This window comes from Zea mays, chromosome 1 (assembly GCF_902167145.1).
Source record: "Zea mays cultivar B73 chromosome 1, Zm-B73-REFERENCE-NAM-5.0, whole genome shotgun sequence".
Classification (NCBI taxonomy): Eukaryota; Viridiplantae; Streptophyta; class Magnoliopsida; order Poales; family Poaceae; genus Zea; species Zea mays.
Window position 1 is genome coordinate 242,268,662 of NC_050096.1, and position 19,004 is coordinate 242,287,665.

Here is a 19,004-nt window from a genome sequence, read left to right on the forward strand (position 1 = left end):
CATGTTTTACACATGAATTAGATTTATTAGCTACCTCTAGCTTAGCATTTAAATCATTATTCAATATCTTTAAACTAGAGATTGATTCATGGCACACAGACAATTCAGAGGATAACATTTCATTTCTTTTAGTTTCTAAAGCAAGAGACTTTTGTACACTAACAAATTTGTCATGTTCTTCATATAAAATGTCCTCTTGCTTCTCTAGCAACCTATCTTTTTCATTTAGAGCATCAATTAACTCATTAATTTTATCTACTTTTGCTCTATCTAAACCCTTAAATAAATCAGTATAATCTACTTCATCATCACTAGAATCATCATCGCTTGAAGTAGTATACTTAGGGGTTTCTCGAACACTTACCTTCTTTTCCTTGGCCATGAGGCAAGTGTGGCGTTTGTTGGGGAAGAGAGAAGACTTGTTGAAGGCCGAGGCAGCGAGTCCTTCGTCGTCGGAGTTGGAAGAAGAGAAGTCCGAATCCCATTCTTTGTGTCACACCCGGGTTTTAGGGGCACCAAGACCCGAGCGCGAACATAAACACCAGATATGCTGGGACCAAGTCTCACACATATGATGTATAGTGGCACAGGATCGAATGCCACATCTTTATATATAACAGGAGTTCTATACAAAATAAATAATTACATTATAAGGAGACACCGGTCCAGCAACCTAAAGTTGACTGGGAGACGACGGCCTAGACCTCTCACGCACATCGCAGCATCCTCCAAGCGCCTCCTCCTGCGGTACCTGTTCTTGACCTGTGGGGGTGTGAGACCGCAAGAGTGAGCTCACATACGTTCATCGCTCAACAAGTTGTGGGGAATAATGTGTATGAACTCGCCAAAGGTGGGAGCTCACGTGAATTGTAAGGCTTACCAAAGAGGATGGTTAGAGCTGAGCATTGCTTTTAAAGTTGGTCAAAATTTTATTAGCAATTACTAAGTATAAGTAAATACCAACCCAATTAAGTAGTAGAACAAAAGTAACAACATCACCTATGATGCAATGCATATGACAAATTGAATTTAGTTCCATAAATTAATCATGTGAGTGTCCGAGCTGCTCATGACCGTGAGCACGGCTAGTATACCAGTTTTACACTCTGCAGAGGTTGCGCATCTTTACCCACAAGTCATGTTACCCATCTGCCAAGGGATCGCGACTTCCCATACACCTCTACCGAGGAGGCGAGGCAGGGTAACACTACGAGGCCTTTACAAAGTTCCACTAGCTTCAGAAAACCCGCTACAGTTTATAGGAAGCTCCAATGCAGGAATCCCTTGCAGGACCGCCATCGCAGCAAAATCCTCCCGAGGGCCTCCCTACACTGACCACTCCCCTACTGCCCTTGCCCCTTTCGGGTAAGGTAGTCTTCCACTAGCTTTCCTAATTAATCAGCCAAGGGCGTCCCATTAAACCCTTGTGGTAGCACTGTTTTCCCTGGTGGTTCTCCATGTTCCAATTAACATAATGATCTTATCATGACCAGTAAATAACAACTGATAACAAAAGTGTAATCATGAATAATGTATCTTCATACCCAAAACCACATAAAGCACTAGCAAGTACTACCCAAAAAGTTAAGTGGTAAACAAGGTATAAAGATAGAACAACTAGGGTAACCTATTGGGTCCCATCAAAATTAACCTATGCAGATCATTATGATTAATTAGAACATGAGTGGGTAAAAAGAAGTGATCAAGGGCACAACTTGCCTGGCACTTGAGATTCCAGGTACCAACTTGCTTTTCAGATGACACGTGTCCTCGCGCTAGTCGTAGCAATACAAACAAACATGGTATAGGTAAAATTAACATCACACCAAACATAAGAACAAACTGAATAATAATGATCTTCACGTTGCTACGAGATCGCGAGATCGAGAACTACTAAGATCGAAGTTACGATTAAGGAGTTATAGATTTTTGGATATGAATTTCCATAGGTTTTATGTGTTTAAAATAGGATTAAGGGGGAAATTAATTTTCTTACTTTTTTCATGTCACATTAGGGACTCTAAGTGATAGAGAATAAAATTATAGAATTTTAGAAACTGGAATGAAGTAATTTGGAGTTCATATGAATTTTCTATGATTTATTAAAGTTCTAGCATTTATTTTCTTATTAAAAACCATTTCCTGATAGTATTTATTCAATTCCTATGACCTCTGGACTGCGCGCATATTAAACAGAAACGAAGGGGGCTCGGTGCAAGAAGTCCTAAGACTCAGTGTACAGCAGAACGGGACGGCGGGTTTTATTCTGTAATAACATGAGGGTTCAAATGTAAATCGCGCAGCCGAAGGGGTAAGTTCTAATCTGGACCGTCCGATGAACAATGTGTGGCGCAGATTAGATATAACTCAAACGAAACGGTAAGCGCTATTAGCCGCGGGATCCGAGATCCACGACCACGATTTAATGAAGCTAGATCTAGTCTGAGCCGAGGGATGGCAGATCTACGGTGCCTGTTGATCGCGCGAACGGGTAAAGGAATACCTAATCTTGGCCGCTCGCGTCCGATCCGACGGCCAGGGATGCCCCTTCCACCTCCCGACGGACATCCACGGCGGCGCACCCATCCATGCGGCGGCGCCATGGCTGCCAAACACCCGAACTCTCCCCACACCTCCATACTCTACACGCTTGGGCGAAAAACTACGAGAAGTCTACTACGATTCGGTTAGTAGGATCTTACCAGAGATGGTGATGTGGTGCACCCAGACCACGGCGAGACCCAACTCCGTGACGGTCAGCCACCCATTGTCGCGCTATTCCGGCCATATAGGCCCTGATTCCTTGTGACAGCGCCACGGGCACATCCCCGGGGACTCAGTGAGGCGCCCAGATTAGCCAACGAGATCTCGAGGACACTGGTAGCACAGTTTCCATGGTGGCCAGAACCTATCCGCTTATGTTTTCTCACCGCGACGGTGATAGCCGACCCTCGGCGTTGGTGCCACACGCACGAGCACCAGGAAGGCGGTGCGCGAGATTTAAAGCCTGAACCAAGGAGTCCGACTCCGCTAGCTTGAATCTCGCGGTGCGGAGTTCGTCCCGACGGCTACGCGAGGGAATCGGTCAAGCTGTTACGGCCCGAGGTTGACGATTTCTAACTCGCGGATGACAAGTGGGCCCCGCGACGCAGCTTCTGTTAGAGCGTGGGCAACGGCTGGTGACTGGCCAGTGGAGCCCACCCGCCATCGCACACCAAGCCGCGAAAGAAGTGGAACAGGACCGCGCGGGGTAAAAGGGGAGGTTAGGTGGGCCGAAGTGAGGGAAAACGGCCCAAACGCACAGTAACTCTTTTTCTTTTCCCATTTTATTTCTCCTATTTCTTTTCTTTCCATTTCAAATTTAAATTTCAATCAAATTTTTAAATTCAGCTTTGTGGCGAGGTTGTACTTCCGCAAACTGTTAAATTTGATCATATCAAAATGTGATGGAGTTATTTTAATTATAAATTTTTATTTTGTATTGTGTAATATCTCTTTCTTTCCTTCTCTATTTTCATGGTTTTGTTTTCTAATTAGTGTTTAGATTCTATGGACCCATTAACTATTGACATTTTTTATTTCATTATCCACAAATGCGCAATCAAGTAAAAGTCAGCATGATGCATAAATCAATTCAGTGTCTTTTGTTAATTACTTGTTTGTAATTGTAGTGTTCACATGTGATGGTAAATAGATATAACTCACACATAAAGATAAAGAAAATATTCTCTTATCACATGATTTACACATTTGGGTATTACAAATCCTACCCCCCTTAAAAAGAATCTCGTCCTCGAGATTTGTAAGAAAAGGGATATAAAAGAATTGGTTTGTGATTTTAGCCTTTACTTTCTAATTCATTCAAAAATTCAAAGTCTCACATTTTTTAGTCCATAGTGGGTGATTAGGAGAGCATAGGTATACGTAGGTACAATAATGTTTTATGTAGGATAAAATGTGGGTAGGTCAGGGCAAGAAAAGCCTGGGGCAAGACAGTTTATGGTGAGAAAGGACTCCTTGTTGGGTGGTCATGCCTCTGATGATCGAGTTTGACTTCTCTTCTTTCTTGAAGAGGTTGATCCTTTTCCTTTTCCAATCTTGCTCTTTGGTGTCTCTATCCGGGATTGGGACAAGAGGCTAAGATAGATCTATTATGTAGGTCAAGTTGTTGGATATGGCCGAGTTGATCTAGGTCACCAATTTAGGCTTAAGTGTATGGACTTATCCTTTGTACCAGCATTAAGTAACCCTCACTAGATTAGATCATACTAGATAAGATAGGATCTAGATTAGATTATATATGATTAGATTAGAATAGATAAGATTTAAGTAATTTGGATTAGGTCATGGTTGTTACTCTAGGCTGAGATAAGCAAAGTGGTTAGGATAAGATAAAATCTTTTGAGATAAGATAGATCTATGAGTGTAGGATAGAATCTTTTAAGATGAGATGAATCCATTAAGCTAGATACATTTTTTTAATGAGGGATAATCTAATTTGTCTAGTTACTTTTATAAGCATTTTTTTCCTATATGCATATGCAGGTGTAATTGTGGATATTACTCCACAACTCATCACACTCAATCAAAAATCCAAATTAGACAAACATTCAAGCACGTAGATACCTATAAAAATAGTTTTGTTTTTGTTCCTAAGATTAGGTGTCCTATTCTTAAAAGTCATTTTAGGCACATGATTTCAAAGTGTGAAATCCACATTTGTCTTTAGAAGGAAAAGGTAAGAATAATCAGAGTAAAGCGGAAATAGATGAGAAAAGATTAAGAAAAGTTTAGAAAAGAATCAGAGTAGCAAAGGTAAGTAGACAAGGGTTATCCAGTTCTATCTAGGTTTCGTCCTACAGTCAACATTCCTCTGATACCACTTCTGTCACACCCGGGTTTTAGGGGCACCAAGACCCGAGCGCGAACATAAACACCAGATATGCTGGGACCAAGTCTCACACATATGATGTATAGTGGCACAGGATCGAATGCCACATCTTTATATATAACAGGAGTTCTATATAAAATAAATAATTACATTATAAGGAGACACCGGTCCAGCAACCCAAAGTTGACTGGGAGACGACGGCCTAGACCTCTCACGCACATCGCAGCATCCTCCAAGCGCCTCCTCCTACGGTACCTGTTCTTGACCTGTGGGGGTGTGAGACAGCAAGAGTGAGCTCACATACGTTCCTTACGTGAAGAGAACGACTCCGATACCAATTGAGAGCACCTAGAGGGGCGGGGTGAATAGGTGATCCTGTAAAATTCAACACTAAATAGCCACAAGCATGGTTATAAAGATGTTAGTGCAATAGAACCAAGTGGCTATAGAGCGAGCTCTTGCGAATCACAATAATCACAGAGAAAGACAACACAAGAGACATAGCGTTTTATCCTGTGGTTCGGCCAAGTATAACACTTGCCTACTTCCACGTTGTGGCGTCCCAATGGACGAGGGTTGCAATCAACCCCTTTCAAGTGATCCAATGATCAACTTGAATACCACGGTGTTCTTTCTTATAGTTTTCTTCCCGTTTGCGAGGAATCTCCACAAGTTGGAGCCTTTCGCCCTTACAAGATTGTTCACAAAGAAAGCACGAAGTAAGGTTGGAAAGAGCAACGCACACTAGAATTAAATCCACACCGCAAACACGCACACAAGTGAGAAGATGAGCACACAAAACACGCGCAAGGAGTTTACAACTCGAAAAGTGCTCCAATCTCAAGAACGATGAACGATTGCGTGAAAGTGAGGACTAGAAGTCTTGGAATGCTTAGAGTGTGCTTGGGTGACTCCTCCATGCGCCTAGGGGTCCCTTTTATAGCCCCAAGGCAGCTAGAAGCCGTTGGAGGCAATCTTGGAAGGCTAATCTTGCCTTCTGTCGGGTGGCACACCGGACAGTCCGGTGCGCCACCGGACAGTCACGGTAGACGGTCTAGTGCGGATATGTTTCCTTTTCTGGCACAGATGACCGTTGCAGTGCCGTAGCAGTTGGCACACCGGACACTGTCTGGCGCACACCAGACAGTCCGGTGCCCCCTACCGACCGTTGGAGCGGGTCACGCGTCGCCCGCGGATTGCGCGGTCGACCGTTGGCTCACCGGACAGTCCGGTGCACCACCAGACAGTCTGGTGAATTTTAGTCGTACGTCGCTGATCCTTTTCCCGAGAGCGACGACTTCGCCATGGACGACTCACCGACAGTCCGGTGCACCACCGAACAGTCCGGTGAATTATAGTCATACGTCGCCGTCGAGTCTCGAGAGCGGCCAGTTCACCTTGGACTCGCCTGGCGCACCGGACACTGTCCGGTGCACCCAGACCGAGCAGGAGTTTCCAATTCCTTTTCTCTTGTTTCTAGCACTTAGACAAAATATATTAGTACTCAAAACAATGTTCTAAGTCTAGAAACGTACCTTGTTACATGATTTGCACTTCTTCAATCTTTGGCACATTCAGAACTTAGAGAATGTGTGTTGGGCACTTAATCACCAAAACATTATAGAAATGGCTCAAAGGCACATTTCCCTTTCACCACTGGACTGTCTGGTGCACCAGCGGAGCAACGGCTATCTGCGCGCAACGGTCGACTCTAACGGATGAACAGTGCAGCACAGTAACGCGGCAGAAGTCAGAGCAGAAGGTCAGAGGGGCACTGGAATGTCCGGTGTGGCACCGGACTGTCCAGTGCCGCATGAGGACAAAGCCTCCAACGGTCGACCAGCTCCAAGCCCTAACGACAGGATGACATGGCGGCGCACCGGACACTGTTCGGTGCGCCCATCGCCAGCAGCCTTCTCCAACGGCTATAATTTGGTTGGTGTCTATAAATACCACCCCAACCGGCCACTTCAAGGTGTGGGAGCCCAAGCAACATTCTAAGTCATATAGTTGACATATTCAAGCCCTCCCAACCACCTCTATTCATTGATCCATCCTATACACAAGATTTAGACCACTACAACCAACACAAGTGCCACAAAAGAGAGAGCAAGCAAGAGAGAGCTACTCGTGTGAGTTTAGCACTAGTGCCTTGTGAGATTCATTGAGAGAAAGTGTGTGCTACATCTTGTGTTCATTTGTGCGTGGAGTTTTGACTCCCATTGAACTTCCTCCAAAGTTTTGGAGGCTTGTAAAGCTAGCAAGAGACACCAAAGAGTGTGGTGATCCATGTGGGGTCTTAAGTGATCCTTGAGAAGAAGAAGAGCTCGCCGGTCTTTGGTGATCGGTGGAGAGAGGGAAAGGGTTGAAAGAGACCCGTCCTTAGTGGACTCCTCAACGGGGACTAGGCCTTCGAGGGCTGAACCTCGGTAAAACAAATCACCCATGACTCTTGTGTTTATTGCTTATGATTTGTTTGTTCTCTCCCTTTCTAAGTTTTCTTGCACTATTCTTTGCTAACATTATTTGGTGTTGCTTCAAGTTAAATTCTCATTTAGTGAAGCAACGCCTTGCAAGAAAGAACTTGTGTTATTGCTCTACTTATCTAAGCCCTCTTGCTTTATTCTCCATAAACCTATTAGTTGTATTGATTTATCAATTCCGCATTATTTGAAAGCAACTCTCTTTGCAAGCAAAGGACTTGCATCTTGTTCTAACCACTAATCAAGGGATCTAGTTTGTATTTAGATTTATAAATTTCAGGTTTCGCCTATCCACCCCCCTCTAGGCGACTTTCAATTGGTATCAGAGCTAGGCACTTCATATTGAGTCTAACAACTCGAAGTGAAGGCTCGAAGAAGATCCCAAAAGAACAAGAAGACAACTCCAAAGGAGGTAACTCTTGAGATATTACTTCCCGATTGTTCTAATTATGATTCATGGTCTACTAGGGTGATAAATGCTTTTAGAACCGTAGATCCACGATTAGAACAAATCTTATACAAGAGTATTATACCTCCTAGTTATGATAAGAAAAATACTTCCGTAGAAGATCAAGGATGTATACGCTTAAACTATCTAGCTTTTGACATCCTAGTTAATTCTCTTAGCAAGGAAGACTATCATGCCTTCATAATGAATTATTATGAACATATTCCTGATGCACATGATATTTGGACTAGAATTAAAACTAAATTTGATGAGTCCAAACATAATGGTTCATTTTGTGCTTCTACTTCCTTTGGTCCTTGTGAAACTAACCCTTTGAAGGAAGAAGAAGAAAATGAACGATGGAGACCAAACGATGAATCCACCTCTCCAAAAGGTTTGTCTTCCAATTTCGATTCCCACATATGTTGTGTGGCTTATGAAAATGATGGAGGAAGCACAAATGAGGATGAGGAGGATGAAAGAAGCTTCATGCAACTCTACTCTCATCTAAGCCTAGAAGATAAGGTGGTCATGGTCAAACTTCTAAAAAGAGCGAGAGAGCAAAGCGAAGCTCGTCAAATGCTAGAAGATATTCTCTCCATAAAAATGCTAAGATTTGACGAGTTGACTAAAGAACATGAGGAGCTAAATTGCTCTCATGTTGATTTGGTCCGAAGGTATGAAACTATTTCAATTGAGCAAAATAACTCTTTACATTGTATCGCTCAATTAGTAAATAGAAATGCCTTGCTTAAGGACCAAGTAGAAAAGCTAAAAATTGAAAATCTAGCTTTTCAAGATAAACATGATATGCTTCTATATTCTCATGAAAATCTTATGGATAATCATATCATGTTAAATATTGCTCATGAGGTTGTGGTAGAAAACTTAAAATCTCAACAACCTCACTCATGCACATGTATTCAAATTGAAACTATATTACCATATGCTAATGCTTGTTGTCCGTCAACAAGCAAACCTTCCTTTGAGCTATAATTTGTAGGAACAAAAGATGATACATATCAAAAGCTCAAAGAAGAAAATGAGAGGCTAAAGATGAGCTTGACACAGCTAAAAGGGAAGTGCATTGCTCAACCTTCTCAAGATAACCGTGATCACATGGTGAAGAAGCTTGAGATGGGAACAACCGTGGCATGCACTAAATCCCTTGAAGAAAATGTCAAGGACTTGAGGATTGCCAAGGGGAAAGAGCAAAAGAAGAAAATCAATACCTCTGCCAAAAGCCTCAATCGTGCCTCCATGCAAGGTAACATCCAAGGTAATAATCAAGCCACACTTCACACTAAGAGAAGTAAGAAGTGTAGTGAATGCTTTGAAAAGGGAAACTCGATTAGGTCATGTCCCTATATTAAAAATGACTTGATTATTAACAAGGATGATAAACTTTGTTTTAAATGCTCAAAGAAGGGACACTTAATTAGGTCTTGTCCCCATTTAAAACAAAAAGGCATTATGTTGGAAAAGAAAATATTCACTAACCATGTAGCAAGCAAGAAACAAGGAAGGAAGAAATCTTCAAGACTTGAAGATCGCCTATGCTACATATGCCGAAAGAAGGGACATCAATGCAAGGATTGTCCCATTGGTAACTATCCCACTTCTAGCTTGTCAATTAATTCTCATGCAACTAGGCAACCCAAAATTGCAACTTGTGCTAGAAAGGTAATGAGTTTACCTAGTGCTAACACAAAGGACATTTGGGTTCCTAGATCTTTGTTGACTAACCTTGATGGACCCATCAAGAAATGGGTACCAAAATATGCTTGACAAGCTTTGCAGGAGATGATATGAAGCTTTGGGGTGCTTGAGAGAGTTAATTTAATTCTTATTAACTCAAGCTATCAATCTTCAATGATCTATATATCCAAGATTGACCCAAAGTTATTTCAAATTGTTATGTCTAAAACTCATATCATCTCGGGGAAGATATTGATGTTGTAGGAAATAAAGAATTATCCTGTACGGAAAGATCAAGGCCTACAACATGGAGGAAAGCCAAAGGATGGTAACACTTATGTTTTTAAGTGCACGTATCTTAAATTACCATTTCTCATGTGTCTCGTGTAGTCACATAGAAAAAGAAGCACTACAAATGTCTTAAGAATATGTCACCATTCTTTGAAGAAATTCCTCTCATATGGTAGATTGCATATTCATCATTTCTATACTATAGCAATCTACATGCTTTAAATTATTGTAAGTACCTCATGGCATGTTGTTCCACTAATTATCTTATTATTGCCATGATTCTAGATATAGAGAGATATTCCAAGTTCTTAAAAGAATAAGGTTTCATGTAAGGAATTCAAATCCTTAGGACACTTATAAAAGGAAAATTCTCTCTATAACTAGAATAGTGAGACTAATGCTTTTATCTAAGTAACCCAAGTAGTCTCACTTGTAGAGAATAAGTTTCTCTTTGGAAGTGCGTAATCTAACATAAAAAGAAAAATCAATCCAATGACTTATGTTGTTGTGCTTCTTGCTTAAAATTGGATATGATTCTTCTACATTCATCACTCTCCATGTTATGAATTGGATTTGTTCCATAATCTTAAGAAATTATTTATGCTTGTTTTATGAGTTAAATTGAGCATACATCATCTATGGATAATCTAGTTCATGCTATGAAGTTTCCATGTTTTGGTATATTATCTTTCATTCCTTTCAAAAATGATTACTAAAAGGGAAACTAGTGCTTGTGCTACTAATGACATATCTCTTGAGCTTACTTATGAAAATCAACAAGAGAGTTAGTGCAAGCCACAAGCCTCAAGGGGTACTCTTCACCCAAAAGAAGAAAGGTAAAAGCAAAGGTATGGGAACTCATTTTCCCATCAATGGTTATTTACTCTAAATTATCTTATTCTACATATGTGAAGAATAGATTCTTTATTGGACTTAGTTTTTGCTAAGTGTGTATTCAATCTCGTTCTCATAAATGCACTAGTCCATTAGAATCTATTTCATGCCTTTGCTATATATGTTTTCATATTGATTTGTTTCTAAGTTATGATAATAAATTCAATATGAAGAAGTAAATTTCCTATGATTAATCAAAATGTTTAAAAGGTGCATATTCCTTTTTCCTAATGATGTGCACTAATGTTAAGGATTTTACTTCATGTCTATGTGACATATGGATGATGAATTGTTTATATTTCTTAACTAAAATCATCCTTCATCATATACTCCCTTGTGCTATTAACATCTCTCTTGAGTATTTTCAATAAGTTTGGAAGGAAAAAGAGACAACTACAAAGGGAGGACACTCAAATGAAAGAGGAAGACATCAAGAACAACAACACCTATTTGGATAATAAGATCTTCAAAACAATCAATGGTGTGGTTGTGAGTATTCTAAATCCTTTCATTGTGAGAATACCAGGCATAAGTTGTTTATTGCAAATCTTATAAGCCTTGATCAAGATGTATAATGCTTCTCCCTATTCATCTCTAAAAATGAGTGCATCTATTCATTTCATTCAAATACTTTGATGCATATCTTTAGGGGGAGCCTATTTCTATATCTTGATTATATTGAGACTAACACTTTATCTTAGTAATCTCATATGGTCTCAAGTATGAGAATAAGTTTCTCATGAAGTATGCTACTACATATCAATCCATCTTTGTAAAGTAATGTCTTCTTTATTAAGGATTGTAACTTTCACTGTTAAAGTAGCATATTTACCGGATTCTCCTATTTTAAGCTTATGTGATAATCTAATGCATATGTTGTTCTTTTGATCGCATCTGTTATTTGTTTGATCATTGAATAACTTCAATTAACATTTATGTCTCTTAGTGCCTCATATACTATCAATATCTCTCTTGATATGCACTAAGTTAAAAGGAGAATTCATGATACATTTATGCAAATTGTGATCCACTTGATATATGATAACAATGACTTAGAAAAGGATCACTAGTTGTAGAACTCTCTCTTGTGCAAAATATTTCCATACATTGTCTTGAATACAGGTCTTAAGCAACTAAGACTAAGGACAAGCACAATGAAGAGAGCGTCGTTATGTGAAGGTACAAAAGGGTAAAACTACTTCCTCTCATTTACACATGTACCTAGATCTTCCTTTTCTCTACTTTCTTTGCATATCTTGTATAAAAGGAAGAGAAAGCATGTCTATGCATTATCCCTGCTTCATACCTAGTTTAACCTCTCAAAAAATTTCATTCCTGCATAAATGCATCTTTGTTAAAACTAGGTGAAGTAAATTTATTGTCAAAGAGCTTAAAGCTTAACCTTGTAACGAGGATAAGCTACCTTTGTTCCAAAGGTGGATGGTCCTTAAGCCTCTTTGAAATCCTTAAGGGAAAATACTTAAGATGTTTATAACATGCTTTCATAAGTGCATAAACTATCATGAGCATCACACTTATACTATGACACAATGCACTTCACATTCTGTATAATATAGATATGTTCTCATTAACCTAATTATGTGCAATTAGCATTTAAGGCCAAAATATGTGTTCCTCTCCATGCACATATTTAGGGGGGAGCAATCTATGTTATATAGAACTATGATTATGCTTAACTGATATATCTTTTGATCATATCTCTTTATGTCTATGACTAATGTGCTTTCAAGTGATCTCTATGCTAAGTCATAGATTGAAAGGGAAATGGAGTCTTCGGCGAAGACAAGGCTTCCACTCAACTCTATCGGTAGTATCTATCCTTTGCCATCACTCCACATAGTACTCTCAATTGGTATAATCATCACTCATATTTATTTGCCATTGAGGAGAAAGTATTAGGGCTTACATTTCACTCCCAAGTATCCGTTTTTGGCGATTCATGCCAAAGGGAGAGAAAGCATTAGCCCAAAGCAAAAGGACCGCACCACCACCTACGAATTTTAAAAATAAAGTTTTCAAATTGGTATCTTAATGTGTTTTCAAAAGGGAGAGAAAGTACTAGTATCTTCAAAAATTTGTAAAACCCTCTTGAACACTAAGAGGAAAATTTCATTGAGGGGGAGTTTTGTTTGAGTCAAAGGAAAAGCATTTGAAACAGGGGGAGAAAATTTCAAATTTTGAAAATGCTTCTTTCAATCTTATTCGTATACCTTTGACTATTTGCAAAAAGGATTTTGAAAAGAATTTACCAAAGAATTTGCAAAAAAAACTAGTGGTGCAAATGAGGTCCAAAATTTTAAATAAGAAGAAAACAATCCATGCATATCTATTGAAATAATTATATTGGTTTCATTCCAAGCAACCTTTGCACTTACCTTATGCAAACTAGTTCAATTCTGCACTGATACATTTGCTTTGGTTGGTATTGGCATCAATCACCAAAAAGGGGGAGATTGAAAGGGAAATAGGGTCAAACCTTTTCCTAAATAATTTTGGTGGTTGAATTGCCCAACACAAATAATTGGACTAACTAGTTAGCTCTAGAATATATGTTCTACAGGTGCCAAAGGTTCACAACAAACCAATACAAAGTTAAAAGAAGGGTTCAAAACAAAGGAGCAAAGAAAACCGAAGGCTGCCCTGGTCTGGCGCACCAGACTGTCCGGTGTGCCACCGGACAGTGTCCGGTGCACCAGGGACCGTACACTCTGAACTTTGCAGCTTCGGGTTTCCCAGGCGCAGCTCCGCTATAATTCATGGGACTGTATGGTGTGCCAGCGGACTGTCCGGTGCACCAGCGGAGCAACGGCTATCTGCGCGCAATGGTCGACTCTAACGGATGAACAGTGCAGCACAGTAACGCGCCAGAAGTCGGAGCAGAAGGTCAGAGGGGCACCGGACTGTTCGGTGTGGCCCGGACTGTCCGGTGCCGCATGAGGACAAAGCCTTCAACGGTCGACCAGCTCCAAGCCCTAACGATAGGATAACGTGGCGGCGCACTGGACACTGTCCGGTGGCGCACCGGACTGTCCGGTTCGCCCATCGCCAGCAGCCTTCTCCAACGGCTACAATTTGGTTGGTGGCTATAAATACCACCCCAACCGGCCACTTCAAGGTGTGGGAGCCCAAGCAACATTCTAAGTCATATAGTTGACATATTCAAGCCCTCCCAACCACCTCTATTCATTGATCCATCCTATACACAAGATTTAGACCACTACAACCAACACAAGTGCCACAAAAGAGAGAGCAAGCAAGAGAGAGCTACTCGTGTGAGTTTAGCACTAGTGCCTTGTGAGATTTATTGAGAGAAAGTGTGTGCTACATCTTGTGTTCATTTGTGCGTGGAGTTTTGACTCCCATTGAACTTCCTCCAAAGTTTTGGAGGCTTGTAAAGCTAGCAAGAGACACCAAAGAGTGTGGTGACCCCTGCGGGGTCTTAAGTGATCCTTGAGAAGAAGAAGAGCTCGCTGGTCTTTCGTGATCGGTGGAGAGAGGGAAAGGGTTGAAAGAGACCCGTCCTTAGTGGACTCCTCAACGGGGACTAGGCCTTCGTGGGCCAAACCTCGGTAAAACAAATCACCCATGTCTCTTGTGTTTATTGCTTGTGATTTGTTTGTTCTCTCCCTTTCTAAGTTTTCTTGCACTATTCTTTGCTAACATTATTTGGTGTTGCTTCAAGTTAAATTCTCATTTAGTGAAGCAACGCCTTGCAAGAAAGAACTTGTGTTATTGCTCTACTTATCTAAGCCATCTTGCTTTATTCTCCATAAACCTATTAGTTGTATTGATTTATCAATTTCGCATTATTTGAAAGCAACTCTCTTTGCAAGCAAAGGACTTAGTTTTTTATACTCCGATAATTGTGCATCTTGTTCTAACCACTAATCAAGGGATCTAGTTTGGATTTAGAATTATAAATTTCAGGTTTCGCCTATCCACCCCCCTCTAGGCGACTTTTAGCAACATATACTTGATCACATTGACGTGACAAGAAATAATGCAAAAGCTAGATAGCTGGTAATATCTAAGTTTGGGGCATGCATAAAATAAGCATAGACATAATTTCTCAATAAAGGTACACCTTGTTTCAAGATCCACCAATTGTCGACTCAAATATGTTATAGCATGTTCCTTTCCTTCGATCTCTTGGGTCAAAACAGCTCAGATGATCTTATCTTCATTTGCAATATATAATCTAAAAGGAAAACCACTCTTCGACACTTTTAGTACCAAAACCAAAGATAAGTGATCTTTAAAAATATCAAACTCATGTTGTTGTTCTGCCCCCAAGTGAAATCAACATTATTCTTGAGCCAAAGAATAGGAGTGAAAGCATTAATCTTCGCACCGAGGTTAGAAATAAATGTTCATAAATACTTCACCTTACTGAGAAACTTCCACATTTCAAGCTTAGAAGTAGAAGCTCTCACATTCTGAATAGCTCTAATTCGGTTAGGATCTACTTCTATACCATGTTCATGAATAATAAATCCTAATAATTTGTCAGCCGATACTCCAAAGGTGCATTTGCATGGGTTCATTTTTTAAACTCAATGATGATTACTTGTGTGAAACTTAGTGCTTCATAGAGCATATAGATGTTGCATGTGCATGAGGACTAACAACGCTTTCGAATTCACGAATGAAAATATTTTCAAAAAGCATTTTTGAAAAGGGTTAAGTGCCTGATGCACGGACCTCTGGGCCAAGAGGTCGGACCGTCCACGAGCTAACATCGAAAGTAGAAGACTTTGTTTTTTGGAGTGGTCTAAAGTATTTGTATTGCAGACTGTCTAGGTCTAGTGGCTAGACTATCCATAGCTCTGACCAAGAAGGGTCTCGAGGCTACACTGTCCCTGAGTTGTTGTGCAGATCGTTCGCCCGTAGGGCATGGACCGTCCGTAGGTGTCCAAATGTGTTTGGACAGTGACTATGAATTCTGTGCGGCTTGTATTACGGACTATCCAAGGTCTAAGCTCGAACAGTACTAACTCCCAAGTCATCGACCGTCCAACCATGATTGGCGGACCGTCCACCCGCATTAAAGTCAAGTGGGCAGAGCTTGCGGTTCTCAAGTTCCTAGGTCATGGACTGACCAGCCGGGGTCAGCGGACCATCCGCACCTTGCTTTTTCTAACAGCTCTAACATGTTTTTAAATGGAAAGTAGCTATTATAGGTGGCGCGGACCATCTGGGCTTAGGGCATGGACCGTTCGCGAGTGCATAGAAAGGGGGTAATTTGCCCATAACGGCTAGTAGTGTTTGGAGAGGTATAAACAGAAGTGGTGCTTGTGTGTATCAGCTCTCTTAGCCATTCGTTGCACACACTGAGCACATTTGAGCTTTCAAAACACTCACTCACAACCATTGCTTGGGATTGCATTCTAGTAAGTGCATTGCATCATCCGTGTGATCTTGAGGCACTAGGTGAATCATCAAGCGATCATCATCGGCTTTTTACTCTTGGAGGTTGCTGCCTCCTAGACGGCTTGGTGGTGACTCTATTGAGATCTTCAAGAAGGTTGTGAAGAAGTTGTGGAGGAGATTGTGAGGGGTTCATGCCTACCTCGCCAGAGAAGTAAAGGGCGTGCTAGTGTGATCGAGGTATTGAGTGTTTCCTTGACCACTTGGCTCAAATATCAAGGAAGTCTTGATATAGGAGAAAGTGAGAGCTTGGAATCCACCTCCATGTGGATTAGCGGTGATCGACAAATCACCGAACCACGGTAAAAATGGGTGTCTCTCTTGTCTATTACTTGTTTGTTTCCTATCGCTTGTGATTAGTTGTGCCGTTGTTCATTAGTAGTCTCCTTAATCTCTTGTTCACCCTAGGTTACCAAACTAACTTAGCTCAACATAGGCTAGAGAATTTATCCCTCTTGTTGTACTCATTAAATTTCTCTAGTGTTTTTTATTTTAGTCAAAATCATCTATTCACCCCCTCTGGTCGGTGTCCTAGAGCTTACACTAAGTCAATTATATCTAACTCATATTCTCCTAAGAAAAAGTGGTTATGAATTTTTTCGTTCTAACTTCCCCAAGAGCTAATGGAATTAGGCGGTAGGGTAGGGTACCATATGAATGTGGTACTAGTTAAGGATAGTGAGAAAAAGCGAACGTAAAAGGCTTCCCTATCGGCCAATTCTCCTAATTGTGCTAGGAACTGGCCTAAGTGCTCACATGTACTCTTCCCACATTCATCAGAAAAATTGAAGAAATTCGGTTCCTAGTCCCTTGTGGGTATGTTGTAGAGTCAAATCGGTGGTTGTAAGGTTTCTAATAAGACGATCCTGAACTAGGCATGCTAATTCGTAGCCTGTCTCGAAATAATTCGGTTATTTCTTCCCGAATTTTATCCATAGTAGCCGGTGTGTAGGACCAGATCACGAAATGTGAAGCTCGAAAGGTCAGGTGTTGTTATGCCGGCTATATGTGTGAGGATAGTCTATGGTGCGTGGTGGTGGGAACCCTTCCCTATGCATCTGGTCGTACTCTGTCCTAGGTGTTGGAATGCTTCGGCTTTGGTGGACCAAAGGCGGGGGAGGTAATGCTGTTGTGGTGTAGAGTATGACTACATGTTGTCAGTATGGTGCCAATTTATGTACTGCATTCTAGACGGTCCGTGATAGGGCACCAGACGGTCAATGAAGTGCTAGATGGTCCATGTTAGGGCACCGGATGGTCTGAGGTGTAAGACAATCCATGATGGGCATTCGAACAGTCCATGATATAGGGTCGGGCAGTCCAAGATTAAACATGGGCGGTCCGGTCGTGTCCGGAGGTGCTATTGCGTCCATTTGATGTGAGGCAACGGTTGACCCGGGTATGAGTTCAGTGTCATACCATATAATGGTTGGGACTGTATTGGCCCATTTGTTGTCGATGTATCTAGCGAGGTTTCTACAATGACATCATGGGATAGAAAACTAGGAATAGTAGATTTTTCTAATGTACGTGTGAGCTTTTTAAGGGTTTCTTCTATCCCATCGTTACGTTGTTCCAACTGATCTCGTTGCTATAATTCTATAGAATGCTTAATAGATTGGTCACTGGAATTACTTACATCGCTGTCGTGGAGCAGAGACACGAGGGCGTTGAGCTTGATTTCTCGTTGCCTAATGATCTTCTGGTGTTGATCCACCGTGAAGTGCGCCATGAATTTCTCCTTCACTCCTTGCGCACTTGGGCGTGTCGTTGCAGCGCATGGTCATCCCATTGCTTCATGAGATTTTTGAACCGCTATTGTCCTTGGTTGGCATGCTTTCCATAGTCGGCTTAACGATGTTACTTGTGGAGACGTCGATGAGTAGCGTAATGGTTAAGACTTCCGAGTAGCACCTCTAGGTCATAGGTTCGATCCCCCTCGGGGACAATTTTCTGGCTTGGTAAAAAAATCCCCTTGTTGTGCCTCGCCCGCACCCGGGTTACGTCCTGCGCGCACCCTCTGGCTGGGCCGTTGTGGAATGGGCAGTGACAGTTCGCTAGTGATGGGGGCCAGGGTTCAGGGATTTTCTCGGCCGATACTATGTTTTGATCTCTTCTTAATATAATATTGGGAGGGCGATCTTTCTCTCCTCCACCGAGTTTGGATACATTGATATGATCTTTGGAACCAGCCATGTGGGGGGTCGATTTTTAGTAGATCTAAACACCCTTTTTCATAGTGGAGTCGCCAAAAAACATGTTGGCTCGCTTTTGGGGCGCCAAAAAACGTGAGGCGCGCAGATGGCTTTGTGGATCTCCTATAGAACCTAGATCTCGCCCTTGGAAGGGACCGCGTCAAGAGAGGAAAGATCCTAGGATTGTCTTGGTGTCGACAAGTCACCCAAGACGCCTATAAACGATGTAAAGTCGTAGAGAGGTGAACATTGAGATGAGGAAGACTAATCTAGACTAAATTACTGCTACTCCTAAGGCAAGAATGTAAAGGTAATGATAATAGATTAGTGTGATTAGTTGGATAAGCACACGCGGGAAAAGGACATTTCGATCGAGTTAATCTAATCGTGGACCATCCAAACTATACCCGCAGACTATTCAAGGCGCGGACCGTTCGGGCCACATAGTCGGACCGTCCGGTCGTGCCTGGGTGTCAAACTGTTCGGGACACGGGCCGTGTGGGTCACATAGACGGACCGTCCAGTCGTGTCCAGATGCCAAATATAGTGCTCAACATAATGTTTGCATGACCCAGAGAAGCTATGTTCTTGTAAACTTGTCAATGGTAGTTGAAGTTGAGAAATTCATGTTGCAACGATATCCACTGCTTTTCTAA